The following is a 15,795-nucleotide window of genomic DNA, read 5'->3' on the forward strand; positions in this document are numbered from 1 at the left end:
CATTTTCTGACCAAGGGTCTAAAACCCATTCCTAAAACCCAGAATTCTAACAAGGAATTTTGCTGAACTTGAACTTTTGCAAGAACCTACTGCTAAAATAACATGTTAAATGCATTTCTTCAAGGCTTGTAAATTTAAATAATTAAGATGGATTTCTACATGGACAGCAAAAGAAACAAAGAATTAAATATATATTCTTCCTCACAATCAAGCCATACTAATGGCATTTCAGGAATGGCAAGACATCTGAACAACTGTAATACTGCTCTAATGCACTATCATGCAATAAGCAAGTGATTATAATTAAAGCATTTTCATGTGTGACCTACAACTAAGCTGATTTAAATTACACTAGACTTTCCCCTTTCCCACTCCTCCTCAGGTGACCGCAACACTGCATAAACATAGTTGCTTGCTGGTGCTCATTAGGCAAATTCATACATCAACACACATACATTTCAACTGCAACTTCTCGTTAACTCCTGTTATTCAATTAAACGTAAGCAAGCCACCCCAAAATCTCAAAAATCCCTTTGGAAGTATTCTGGGATCATTAAGCTTCTTCTTCAGCCTCCCTTCAGCTATCCAATCATTTTTATAACTATATAGGTCACTTCAGAAGTAGTGCCTCCCATTTATCTGCATGGAATCTTCAACAGAAACAAAGAACAGAATAACACTATTTGATAGAGGAAATTTTCAGCTACAAGACACTATTTTTCAACAGTCTCTACCATGAGCTATGCATTTTTGCCAGTGATAACCAAGAGTCTGCATGCCATGCTCATAAAAATCTGCACCAGCAGAGGTGAACCACTGTTGCTGTTCCCATCACTGAAGCGCACCCCCACCGCCTCACTGTGCTCCCATCCACTGTTTGACCTCCACTGACATTCAGCAAGTCTCAATGAATATCAGCGGGTGCCACTTTTATCTCAGAGGAATTCACTTCCACACCTTTGCTTCATCCACACTTTCATGCCAGATGCCATCGTGACAGATTGCCCCTCTGCTGCCAACATTCACATGGCAACAACATGTAACAGAATACTGGTTGTTAAGCTCAGCCTCTACAGTCACACTACCAACATCTGCCTCTGATTTCACCACCATGATAAAATAGGTGGTGTTATTTTTGGAGCCACCTCACCCAGCATCTCCTCATAGGAGAGGTGCTTCTGCCCCTCCATCATCTTGGGGGACCTTCACTGCACTGTCTGACTTGTACTAAGGAGCCCCAGAGAAATGGACCCAGGACTCCAGACAGGTCCTCACCAATGCTGAGTAGAGAATGATCATACCTCTCCTGCCCTGCTGGCAATACTTTGCCTATTGCAGCCAAGAACACCATTAGCCTTAGCAGCAGGGGCACACTGCTAAGTCACGTTCAACTCGGTGTCCACCAGAACCTTTTGAATGATGCCACAAAGGAACAACAGCATCTCAGGAGAGCTGTTATGAATTAGTTTAAGATAAAAACAAACAAAACAAAAAACCCAAACCATTCTTCCTGGATCTTGAAGAAAATACTCATCAATCTAAGCTTAAGTTTTCAGCTAGAATTCAGCTTTACAGGGATTCTGACAACCATAATGGCAAGCCAGACATCTACGATTCTGTGATTCTGTGATTCTGTAAAATGTGGCAATGTTTTAAAACTTGGAAAAAAAAAAAAAAAAACTCTTGCACCAATGTAATGGCATTGTGCATGGCAAATTTTATTTAAAACTGCTTTGAGGCTGGTATTCTGGTCTGAGAGGTTTCTTCAACCTAAATTATTCTAGACTAACAAAATGAACAGATGGATTTTTAAGCTACTAAAGCTAATATGTAAGTACAAAAAAAAAAAAAAAAAAACAACCCACAAAAACCAAACCAGGCCTGTCACAAGCTCACTGAACTAAAAAATGTGATAACTAGAAAAAGACTTTCCTATTGCTTATACAATGGTGATCAACACAACAAGTAAAATAAATAGGATGCTTGTTGCACAGATCTATAAATATACATTCATGCATATATAGAGAGAAAGAATTTACTAAAAGTTGTGTTTAGTAAATCTCATTCAGGAGGGACAAACAGAGCAAAACCTAAGCATGATCCTTCAAATACACTCTTTTTTTGTTGTTGTTGTTTTGTTTTTAAAAAGGTTACCTGGGAGCCTACAGTCTGATAGAAAAACTGTGCTCTATGCTGCTATGGTGTCACTGCTTTGAGTTTCTGGTAGACATACATACTGCCTCTAGGACTAGTATTTTTCAAAAATCTAAGGAGAATACTTGCTGTAAGAAATTGTGTTTCTGAAACAAACTCTGAACTTTGAGAGGTAAAGAAAAAATAAATGTCTGGGAGAAAAGACTGACTACTTATCAACTGCTATTATAATATATATGATTTTATTTTATTTGGGTACAAGGGTAGGACAGCAGTGCTAACCCATAATATTCCAAAATAGTAATATTTTTCTGTATTTTGGAAGAATGCAGTAACAGTCTGATAGCAAATCAAGACCTATATTTGGGTTTGTTAGCAATAAAATACTTTATAGCCCTTTAAAACTCAGAATATTCATAAAAATTAATACTTGCACTTAAATATTTACAGAGATAAAATTATCTGTTACTCGTTGAACTTCACCTGACATTAACTCAAAAGACTGAGACTCCACTTGTCTTTAAAAATGCTAATTTTCCATTTAACATTTATACAAGCTAACCAAGATGGATCTATAGAACAATTTGTATGCATCAGTCTAACATGAACTGAAGGAAAAACAACAGAAATACCTATAGGGACCTTAAGTGATCAAGCAGTTAAAGACAGGAGTTAACATCAACCAATATAATTTTACATAGAACAATGTAAATTAAACATGAAGTTTGCTTTTAGGTAAGATTGCAAGTTTGGTTCAGAAATGCAGATGTACTATAATTTATCATATCTCGAATAGTGTTTGATTTACTTCCAAAGGACACTGCAATAGAATTGCTAGTGTTAGTAAATACATGTGAAATGGATTAAGAGGTGCAAAGTTGAAGCATCTCAAAAAATCCATTGTCCATGAGACACACAGGGATGACAATCAAATAAGATTTGTCAATATGAGATGGAGAGGGATTCTGGTGATATATCACAAAGAAAAGGTTACAGTCCTACTCTTCAACATTTACATCAGTGATTAGCAGAAGAGATAAATCAATTCAGATAAATTCTAAAGACAACAATAGCAGAACAGTAAATAACGATAAGCATCAAGAAACTGGTTTGGTAAACTATACTCATTCAAAACAAAATGGAATGGGAATAATGTAATGGAAAAATAGAATGGAAATAATGTATTCCAGAAATTATCAGCTGAAAAGGAGTCATAGTAGATAAGTAATTCAGCATAAGCTGTAATGCACACCTATGATGTAAGGATTCGATACCAAAGATCTGTGTGCGAGTACTGAGGTGATTTTCTTCAAAGATATTCGTGAGAATGATACTGGAGCACACAGTTCTGGTGATGAGTTAAAAGAAATTTAAAGACTGGTACAGTGAAAAGCCATAAACAATATTTCAAGGTTTTGAAAAAACGTGCAATGGCAACAGATTTTAGGTTTACAGTCTCTTACTATCAAAAAAAAGAAAAAAGATGAAAGGTAACTTGTTCAGAAATAAGAATAATTGTATAGAGGAAAAGAGTAGGTAAGACAAGATGCATCTAGAGAAAAAAGGAGCAGTATGAGCCACCGGCTGGAAAAATTTTGTGGGTTGAAAACTGGCTCAGTGACCGACCCTAACGGGTTGTGATCAGAACCTAGAGCTTCCAGGAGATACCACGCTGAACATGAGTTCTCACACAGAAGAGAAGTTCAGTGGTATCCAGGACTGCATGAAGAAGCATTGCCATCATGCTGATCTAAGTGATCCTTTCTCTCTGCTCAGGAACAAAGTGGGAAGCGGTAAGATCCATCTGCTGAAGTAGACAGGAGCATCATTTCCATCAGGTTTGATAACCTAATAAGTGTGACCAAGATAAGGTTTCGGAGGGGGTGGCATTCAAAGCTTGGACAGTTACAGTATAAGGAGCCATGAGGAAACATTCTCAGCACAAGGAATAAGCAAGAGGAGTTAGAAATCCATGCACAGAGAACTACGGCTTCACAAGGACTACAGAGGTGTGGTAGGTAGGTGAACAGCATATAATTGAGTGCTGCACAGGACATTCAAGAAGCCAGGCTAAGGATGGGAGGAAGAGGGAGTTATAGTCAATATAAAGGAGTACCCTAAATGTGTTGTGCTTTTCTCTGGAGTGAGTCACAAGCCAGGAAAGAGCTTGTGGGTAAGAGCTGAAGAGCAGGCCAAAAAAGAGGACGTAGTGGTGGGCATCTGCTATGGTTCACGTCATCAGAAAGAAGGATAGAAAGAATTCTTTAGAAACCTAGGATCATAGCCTCTTAAGGGCTAGAAAGGACCTGCAGAGATCATCCAATCCCCTGCTAAAACAGGTTCCCTACAGCAGGTTGCACAGGAAAGTTAAAAAATATTTCCTCATTTTCAGATGGAACTTCCTGTGTTCCAGCTTGTACCCATTATCCTCTGTTCTGTTGCTGGGCCTCAGTGGCCCTATCTTCTTGACACCTGACCTTTAGATATTCATAATCATTGATAAGATCCCTTCTTAGTTTTCTCCAGGCTGTATAGCCCCAGGTCTCTCAGCCTTTCCTCACACAGGAGGTGTTCCAGGCTCCTCAACATCTTTGTGCCTCTCTCCTGGACTCTCTCTAAAGGTTCCCACTCTTTCTTCAACTCAGAAGCCCAGAACTGAACACAGTACTGCAGATGTGGCCTCACCAGGGTGGAATGGAAAAGAAAGACAACCTCCCTCAACCTGCTGTCTACGCTCTTTCTAATGCACCCCAGGATAACACTGGTCTTCTTGGAGGCATTATTTTCAGAGCAGCCTTTGTAACACCTCCCATTGTAATACAGAGTCTTGATATTTTGTTTTGCCCAGCATACGTATTTGAAAAACCCGTGTTCTAGTTTGGTTATATTAATCTACTTTCCTTTCTGAAGTAGTTCCACCAACACTCAGAGCACCATACACTAACTCAAGGTATGGGGGCTGCTCTGAAAGTAATGCCTCCTATTTTATTATGTTGACCCATGATGTCAGAGATGGACGTTGGTGGTAGTGCAGCAGAGGTTGAACCTTCCCAACAATATTCCTCAGGAGGGCCATGGCTCTATCAGACTGATCAGAATAATCAGAGTCTTAAATATTCTGCTTAGTCTTAAATATGTAGGCAATACATTTTGTATACTTCAGGAATATTTTAAAAAATATGCTAAATTAACAGATTCCCTTAGTTATTATGGTAATAAGCACTTTGTAAAAGCACATAAATATCTAAAATATGTTTTAATTTATATTGACATCAACCTATTTTCCTATGTTCCTATAAAACATAAGAAATAACAGAAACTGAAGAAATAAGCTACTATGCAAATTCTTACTCGAGACTTTATGGAGACTAACACCAAATAATTTTCTATTTTGCTCTGAAATTACATGTTTCTAAGGTAGAAACTTCATGTAATTCATACCTGAAAAGGATTACTCTGGGCAGACAACATATTAAAATACTGTGGAAAAATAAAGATAGCAGATGTTTTATAAAGCAGATGTTTACAAAGTCTGTATTACAAAAAACATCAGTCTGCATTATACAGATCTTGATCTAATTGACAAAGTACGATGTAAAAGTTCCCTAAGAGTGGTACTTACAAAGTCAAAGCAACAACCCATAAACATTAATTACTAATTAAACAAACAAAAATATATTTTCAGAGGGAAGGATATCAGAAAATACAAAACAGATATTTCAACTTTCAGACCAAATGTCTGCTGGCCTCAGTATTTCTGACCACAGTAATTAAACAGCAAGGTGTCTCCTGCAGTAGTTGGAATTTGGGAACTAGCCCTTAATCTGCCACTAAGCAAAGTTTACCCAGTTTCCTTTCCTGCCTTCAGATGAAGAGCTTCCTTTTAAGCTAGAAATCATAATGCATTATTCTGCAAGTCTATCAACTATTTTAAAAACAGCACAAAATACAAAAAGCAGAGACCCATTCATATATATAAATTTTGAATACTTTTTCATAGATGGCACAAGTTGTAGTTCTACTAGACTCTCTAGTCTTATACTACACTATTAAATTTGATATTCCTGTTTTCAACCAGAACTGCACAGTAGTTTCTTAATGAAATAATTTTGTTTCCCTCACTTTATTTGTCTGTAGAAAATATTCAAGACCAAAACTGAAAGACGACAAAATCTTAATATGCAGTTTGGTAAAGTTCTAGTCAGTCTCTGAACACGTTTATCTATCCAGTAAAGCTTGTGTTAATGCGATGTAAGAGTTTGGCAAATTCAACTCTAATGGAGCATAAAAGTGCTTTTGCTTGAAAGTGAGATCATTTTTAAAAATTCAAAGCATGATCACTTTTTTCTTTTTTTGCAGGAACAATCTGATACAGGCAGCAAAGCTTAAATAAACTAGAAACATTTCAAATGATCCATAAAGGATTAATAAGCACTGCAGGAAGTCCTATAGGCTCAGCGTATACATTTTCCATCTTTTTCTCCTGCGATAGGCATGACATGAAATTCTAAACAGAACTCAAGTTTCAAAGTCACTGAATGTTAAGGTCTGCAGCTTTGATACTAGGGTAGAGAGGGGTCACCATCTTGAAATATTTAATTTAAATAGATAACAAAATATTGATTTTATTAGCATAATAAAGCCCCCAAATTATGGCCCTTCACAAAATTTTTTTTCTATTCACAAATAGACAAATGGACAAAAGCAAGGCAAAAGGGGTAGTAGTAAGCTACAGGCCACTAATATAACAAGAACAAAATGACAGCTATTATTTTGGCAGAGATAATCTATGCTGAAACACAAAACACACACGCACACAATTTCTTTCAATACAATTTTCTTGTCTTCCCACTGACTTCTATGATTACCACAGAAAGCAGGGTTCTAAACACATTTCTCAATTGAATCTTCAATCAATAACAGTAAAAATTTGAGAAGGGAGATATGGGAAAATGTATTATAGCATTAGTAAGTGTTTGGAAAACAGACCGAACTTATCAATATGCATAAAAGTTGAAAAGGAATAAAATGGAAACAAAAACATCAGTAACAGGAGATCTTATATTTTTACTTTACCAAAGTAAGTTAAAAATTCACCAAAACTCCAAAATCCAGTGAGTAAGAAAAATTATCCCTGGCCTACTCCAAGTGATTAAATTATGTAGTCATATTTTCTTTGTAGTATCACAGCTGTAAAAATAAGGAATAATTTTGAATTACCAAATGGCCTTTGGGATACAGGTACATTCAAAGGTACCTTACAAATAACAAAAAGATTTGATAACTGAATTAATTTACTGGAAGCAACAAAACTAAGCTAAGTGCAGTCTACCTACTCCGCATCAGTCTCATGTTTTTAAAGAAAAATATTAGAAAAGCAAGAATTAGACATCTGCAAAAACCCCAAACAATAAAACTTCTGCGATCTCAGACCAAGGTCAGCATGACCTAAACAAACTCAAATTGGTAGCAAGAATCCAGACTGACGTAGGCAAGAAGACAAATAATTCATGTAAGAATTGAGAGTTCCTCTTGCTAGAAGATGGAAAACTTCAGGCTCTACAATGCTAGCCAGGCTGCTTACCACCCAGGCTTTTTTTTGTTATGAGCCAAGAACTTCAACAGGGGAAACTATTTAGGTGATAGTTACACACAAACTGGAAAAGTTATTACAAGAGTGGGAAACTGAGAAAATTCAAAAATGTAAGAGATGAATTGTAAGTTATGAAAGAAAATAAATACAAAAACCAGCAAGGATAACATTGGCCATATCAGGGAGGGAGAGAGAGAGGGAGGGAGGAGAGATGCGGGAATGATAAATGCTAGCTCACAGTGAGAGACTGAAGCTGAAAGGCAAAAATTATGCTAAAATAATACACTAATCAAAAGGAAAAGAGAATGAGAAGAAAGCAGCAGAAAAAAAATTGAAAAAGTAATCATTTCCCTGTACAAAGCCAGCAGAGAGGCCTCGCTTGAAATGCTGTCTACAATCCTGGGTACATCACTAAAAATGGATAAAAAAAAACCAATGCAAAGAACAGCAACAAAAAAAAAAAAAAAAAAAAAGCTCTGCAGATAACAAAAAAAGTATGATACAATAATTTTTCCAGTGGTTACAAACACACCAGATTCAGTGATACAAGATTACTGCATGCTCCTCCATTCAGAGGGAGCAAAAGCATGTTGTAAAAAGCAGGTATGTGTATCAAAAAGGTAAGTTTTGACTAGTTGAAAACAAGATTATATTAAATACGTTCAGGCTTAGCAGAATTTGACATGTTTAATACAGTAGCAGTTTAATTACAATCATCCATAATATTGGGAACAATCCTAGTTCTTTAAGGAAATAGGAAATAAATGCTACTATAGAATACTGAGAAAGCCAAAGAGATGAAAAGGATTTTGATAAATAGCTGTAGCCTTTGTGCATCCCTAAAAAACACAGTCTGCATCAATTTCAGTGCCCACTGTTTAGTTTTGTCACCATTATCATTATAAAACAGAAAAAAAACAGGAGTGCAAAAGAGTCAGTGAAAACAGAAGTTGGAAAGAGAAAGCCTAGAAATGCAGACAATGAAGATGATAAACTTGTTGGTTTGTTTACCTTTCTTTGCAATTCAAAACAGAATTGCAGTGAAGCTGAAAAGACTACAAAAATGAGAGCAATGAAGAACACAAATATCTGAAACGGTACAGAATAGCCTTTGGATCTGCTTAGCACTAAGTGCCATTCAGAAGCTGTATCTAGAGAAGACCTGTCCACCTCACACAGCTGAAAATACTCCCTGTTTTAGCTGAAACAGTCAGCTACTACTTAGGAACTTGCATCTCCTGCAGAAAATTCTATTGAAAAAAAAGCATTAAAACAGAGTTCCTTGAATTACTAGCACACAGATAATGTCAATCTACTAGGCAAATCTTTTTCTTAAATCAAACTCATTTGTTCATGGGTTAACACAAATCAATCCATATTTCTTGGCTGCAATACTCTACCAAATAACCATAGATCAGTCTTGTTTCTCCTCAATATTTAAAGCAAACGTGAATATTTGTTTTCTCTTGAGGCTTAAATCTGTTTCATTTTCAGAATGTGTTCTTTTATGATTTGAGCAGCGCTAGAGAAAACAAGCGGTACTGCCAAACAGAATCAGAGTCTTCAATGCAAAAGCACTGTACTTGAAAACCAGAGAAAGCCAGAGAAAGTTTAGGCAAAACTATGAAACATACTGCATTGCAGATTGGTTTTTCTGCCTGCAATCTTCCTTACCATTCCTGTCCAAACTGTTTGCTAATACGAATTCACAACCGAGTATAAGAAATATATCTATATATAACAAAGAAAGTCAATCCATGTTTGCCAATTTTAATTTAATGGAATACGGAATCTAGTATTTCCCATTTCCAGCCTTGTTTCTCTCCCTGTAAATTCCTCTGTCTGACAATGACAACTCAAACATTTACAGTGGAACAAAAGAGACAAAAGAAGAGATGCAGATAAGTTTAAAAGGTAAAGGAATAAGGAGCGAAGTAAGGGCAACAGAGTGAAAGTGCAAAATTTATCTATTTTAAAACAATTAAGAAGTTTCAAAGGATAACAGTGAAATAGAAGAAATGACTTGATCATTACACAAGACAACAGACTGTAGAGCTCGTATGCTTCTAGAGGAAAAATGTTATCAGTTAATAAATCTATTCATAATATTGTCACTGTAAACTTTAAAAGTATGTTCAGTTATGTATTATTTTTCAGAACAGTAGTGAGGATGCATGTTATCCTTTATCCACTATTCAGAAGTAATTACTGGGCAGGTGAGGTAGGAGAAAGATGGAAGAAAATAATGTCTTTTGTTGTTTTTTTTTTTCTAATAGCTGATCAACTTGGTTCTTTCATAAGGCATAAACATTAGGTGTTGAGAGTAGAAACGTGTTTTCTCAAAGGCATTATTAACAATTAATAATCATTACACAGTGGCTTGTTTACCTGACCTTGTGTAAATTTAGCAGCCTTGTAATTAGACTCATATTTTGCACATTTGTGTATTCCCATGCATAGGATTTGACTCATTCATTCATCCATTAAAATTTGCTTGACAGACATAGATGGATAATCAGGGGACAATTTGTATTTACTGGATTACAGAAAATTGCCCAAACTGTTAAGTTCAAGGAAAGCATGTTCTTATCTTTCTCTTGTGAAAGACTTAAAAGTAATTAAATATCAAAGGATGGCCCCAAGGCTCTCTGAAGAAGGAGTAAAGCATTTATACTCCGATAGCTATAACACAACCTTGCACTAAAGATGGGTTAAAGAAAGGGGAAAAAAAAAAAAGAAAAAAAAAAAAAAAGGAAAACAAAAATAAGGACTGGTATCTACATTTTCCTTTAGGCAACACAACAAAATTACTCCTCAGTAAGAATCACTTCCCATAAAAGCTAATACCTTAGTATTAATCACAACTTCACTGAAGAAGATGCGTTTATATTTCCCCATTTCCCTTCCTCAATGGGAAATGAAGTCTGTACAAATTAGGCAGTTTGTGGATTTTCTCCCGCTTAACCACTTCCCAATAACTTCCTAATTTTCCAAGCAAGTAGAAAAACCATCCAACTACTTTCCTGATTAAAAAAAAAAAAAAAAAAAAAGGCTTAAATTTCAAATATTCATAAACATTATTCATAACAATGAAATACTATTACTAGATTTCATTAAACATTTTAGAATACAGTTGCCCTCTCCAACTAGGCAAATATTTTACAGGATTCTTCTGAAGAAACCAATGGACTTTTACCTCGTAAGTCAAATGTGGTAATTGAATGCATAACATACACGCTTTTTAACAACTTCTGTAATCCAAAGGGATCTGAAAGCTGTGTATCTGATACATCAGAAAAAAACACTTAGTTTCCTTTTGTAAACCCATATCTCACAGTAGGCTTTTATTCTTTTAGATCCAAAAGTCTAACCAAAATAATAAAGCAAGAAAGTGGGCCACACTCTTTAAAAAAAACAAAACAAAAAAACAGCTATTACTTTTTTGGCACCACTTTTAAGATCATAAAGTAGCTGAAATATCAACAAAGTAATGAAAGTGAAGGGAATGTAAAACATTAAGAGATAGTCCAATAGCTTCTCCTCTGGTGGCAGACACTTTTTTCGATCAACTGAACACAGTCATCTCTGGACTCAATTTTCTGTGACCAAATAAATTGCAATGTAGTGAGTCACTCACATAATTTTAGATGATTTATGTCTGCTGTTTATAAGCATTGAGAAAAGAAGAACACTAAAAGATCCTCTTTCTTAAACTAGGAAATCTTTATTTGGGTCTCAGTAATCTCAATTTGTGTTTTAACTGTTCTCCTGACATATCTGAAGGTATTAGAAGTTCAAATTAAAGCAACAAGATGAGATCAAAAAGTATCTTCCTGTGTTCTCTTTCTTCCACTGTCCTGCCAAAGGAATGAAAAATTCAGTACTTCTCCTTGGTCCTCATTTCTTTACATATGATAAACAAATGAGTCAAAACCAACATAGTTATCTCTTCCAAAAAATAAAAAAGTAAAAAGAAATCCCTGCTGTTGAAAAAATTCTGTCCCTCTTCAGCTTCTCTCATGCAATACAGTTGTGTTCAGCACTTTTTTCCACTAAGACAACTCCAAGAGAAACTGAAACAACTTAGCACCAGGATAACACCTCTCCTGCACTGTAATTCCCACACTTCCTCTCCAGAATGCTAACCTCTTTCCAGGCTGAATGTGGAAACCCACAGGCAGGAACAGTTTTGCTCTCAACTGGAAAACACGAGCAGAAAAGAGTGACGAACATCCTCTCCATGGAGGATGAATGTTTTGTATTATTCCAGGTGCAGCAGAAATAAGTTCATCCAAATTGAAGGCATTAGTAAAAACATTTCCATCAAAAAGGGGGAATAGGGAGAATGTTGCTATACTGACCATATTTTCATTAGGAAATGAAAGCTAGTTATTACAAAATCTCTCTCTTCAACTCATGCATGTCTATAATCTTCAAAGACAAGTAAAATAAGTGATGAAGGAAAAAAGGAACACAAGAAAAAACACCAATTAAATAAATCCCTGGGATGATGATATTGTTGAATGGGCAGGTTACTTAAAGAAAACCACTTGGAGTTCATCCTTCCTTGTTTTCCACATCTGACCTGCAGCCACCAGTACAGAAAGGAAAAAAGACAAGACAAAATATTCCTTTCAGGTCCAGCAATAAAAAACAAACAAACAAACAAAAAAACCCCACATCTTCAAACATCAGTTTTTGGCTTATTCTGTTGTACCTGCCTAATGCTCTTATTAGATGCCTTCCAGACAATTGAGTGGCTTGATCCTAAAGGATTAAAAATAATTTGAAAATTTTGTGACTGAACAGTTGCTTGCAGTTCAGATGAGGAGGAAGGGATTGAAAAAAATCTGCCTAGATGCCTTCTGGAAAAAGAACTCGCCTGTAATTATTACAAGATGAAGTCAGTGGTTATAACACTGGCATCTCCCTAGCATTGGTTATGATACTAGTCTTGGTTATGAAGCTGGATCTTCTTATATGAAGATCTGTGTCTAGAAAAAAAAAAGAAACCAGTTTAATTTGTATAGAAATTAAATATGCTTCTTTCTACAGAAAGCTTGTAATTGCTCATCAGTTTCCTTATTCTCACTACAGTCTCTGATGTTCCTCAAATAAGTATTTGCTACAGAGGTTTCCTGCAAGACACCTGATTACTGAGTGGCATCTTGCCACTAGCCTCAGGAAGCCCTTCATAAATGGACTCACCAGAAAATGTCAAAAATAGATGTTTGAAGTCATTATTGACCATTTCTTGGTAGATAACATAGTTGTGGAGGGTTTTTTGTTTGTTTTTCTTTTCTAATTAATTTTAAGTCCTTAAGATGCCTGGCTCACTAGATCATATAGAATTTTTAAATTATGAGTTATCTACTAGACATTTTAGTCTCTTTTACTTGATAGGTTGGGAAGGGAGTACGGTGCCAGATATTAAAACTACTTTGTTTAATCAGCCAGGAAACCCCCTCGAGAACCACATCAAAATTTATTCTACTCTGCTATTATTATTATTATTTCATTGATTATATTTAAAAAAACAACAAAAAAAAAGGTTGCAAGGTGCCCCCCAAAAAGATGCCCCATTAAAGGAACAAGAAAGTACAAATGCTGATTCCATGTCGCAAAAAGAAAGATAGAAAGCAGTAGGAGGGAGGAAGAAGTTGCTTAATTGCTTCCATTCAAGAAAGCATAAAAAAAACACATGCAAATAATAAAGAATAGTGTGAAAAAGCATCTTCAACACTGCATGAACCGCTGGAAGATATTCTGGTATTTCTTAATAGCTGTTTTAATTTTATTGACTTTATTCATATCTATAAACTTATCCATAAAAAGGCACATATATAGAAAGAGAAATAGTACCAAATTCAAGTTCTAAATTCAACTTCTGTGCTTGATAGGGGTCATAGATACAAGTACCTTAGTAGCTGCTAGTTCTAGTGCAAGATCTTCATCAAAAATTACTTCAATATGAGAAAAAATATTCATTATCAAATAACAAATATTACATGATTTACACAGTTTTCAGGAAAAAAAAAGTAGTATCATGCAACAGAGTTCATCATTTTGTTTCTTTATGTTTTGGGGGGCAAGGAGGTTCTCCATTTTGAAACAATTCTAGCTTCCCTGTAGCACAGTCAGATGTTGCTTTGGATATTAAATTGAGAATTTATCTTAAATGGAAACAAACAACTTCGCTAAAAATTAGACATTTATGACTTGCAAATTACAGATACTAATTATTTTCAGTATATACAATTATGATATTCTCAAGAGGTATTAATTTTGGGACAGATGTGCTTTCATCATGTAATTTGGAAATTAAGTTACACTCTCACGTATGGGAGCTCAGAAGTCTGAATTTGTGTAAGGGTAGGATTGATAGAGAGGAATTTTGTCTTGCTAATTTTCTCTCTCTCTCTCTCTGATGAGAGTGTGACCAGCAATCCTCACAGCTGGGTTGCCTTGCACTCAAAGGATGGGGGCTGACTGCAGAGCTGATGAGGATATACTTCCACTTGACTCCACCTCCTATTTTGTCCTTTCAGATAATTCTTCCAAATCCAGTAAAAATTTAAAGAATAATTAAGATATACCAGCTGTAAGATATGCACAATGTTCAATCTTTCACATCGTTGGCAGAGAGCAATAAAGAGCTCATCCAAACTGAAGGCATTAGTAAAGACATTTCCATCAAAAAGGGGGAATAGAGAGAATATTGCTATGCTGACCATATTTTCATTAGGAAACAAAAGCTAGTTATTACAAAATCTTTCTCTTCAACTCATGCATGCCTATAATCTTCAAAGACAAGTAAACTAAGTGATGAAGGAAAAAAAGAACACAAGAAAAAACACCAATTAAATAAATCCCTGGGATGATGATGTTGTTTAATGGGCAGGTTACTTAAAGAAAATCACCTGGATTTCATCCTCATTCTCCACATCCGACCTGCAGCCACCAGTACAGAAAGGAAAAAGACAAGACAAAGAAGTACTCCCTTATGGACCAGCATTTAAAAAAAACAACAAACCAAACCAAACCAACAAACAACAACTGAAACCCAACATCTTTAAACATCAACTTTTCACTTATTCTGTTGTATAGGGTAAAGACATTCAGAGTACGCGCTATAACTCTGAATCTGAGAGCTTTTATTTTTGGATGGAATTAGTTCTGTTTCTGCAGAAACATTTATTTCTATCTTGAGATGCCTCTCTTGTTAAGGGCATCTGCAAAGATAATGATTTTGTTCAGGAGAAAAGGAACAGTTACTTGCTAACTTCTGCAGTCTTAATTTTTATGGTCCAGTGAAAGATTTCCCTGCTCGTGGTGGTGGTGGGGAGGTTAAATTAAACCATCTTCCAACCCAAACAATTCTGTTATTCTCTGCAGGAATTTGGTATACCTTTGGAAAACCTCAGAAATGTTTCTTTCATACATTTGAGGATTTAAAGCCTAACAATGGCTAGGCTGAAGATACTCGGATAGCTGAAATTCTTCAAATGAAAGAAAATGAACAAGACAATAGCCTTTGTCATTTAGCTGCTGTAACAGTTTTAGCAGGACTACAGAGCTTTTTTTTCCCCCCACTATGGAATGCCACAGCTGTGGACAGAAGGAAGAGAAAATAATCTGCATGGCATGAAAATAGGGAAGAGATGTTCATCTTTAGCAATAAAAGAGTATTTAAACCAGTGTGCATCACAGAAAGCAAAGCGCTAAAGCACAGGCAAAGCTGACAATTGTTCAGGCTCAATTTACAAAAGGTAATAGTACAAAAGCATGCTCATATGAACAAAAATAGAGTAACTCGTGTTTATAACTCAGTAAGAAATTAGTGGTAAAGTCCATCAGTGGATGCCATTTAATGAAAATGATCGGAACAGATACGTAACCAACCTGACTGCTGAGCTTCAACAACACAAAAACCTATACAGAGGATGCTACAAGTAGATCAAAGCCCGTTTTGTACCACATCCTTTTTATCATGAGATTTCAAATATGGGAATCACTTCTGTTGAGAAACAACTTGTTTAATTCCTTAA

The 15,795-nt window shown here is 35.7% G+C and overlaps 1 protein-coding gene across 5 annotated transcripts in view; it reads right to left on the minus strand.

Moving 5' to 3' along the window:
* POLA1 (DNA polymerase alpha 1, catalytic subunit) overlaps positions 1-15,795 on the minus strand; it is a 189,676-nt gene that overhangs the window by 77,357 nt on the left and 96,524 nt on the right. The window lies entirely within an intron of this gene.

The sequence above is a fragment of the Phasianus colchicus genome, chromosome 1 (genome assembly GCF_987193195.1).
Source record: "Phasianus colchicus chromosome 1, bPhaCol1.hap1.1, whole genome shotgun sequence".
Classification (NCBI taxonomy): Eukaryota; Metazoa; Chordata; class Aves; order Galliformes; family Phasianidae; genus Phasianus; species Phasianus colchicus.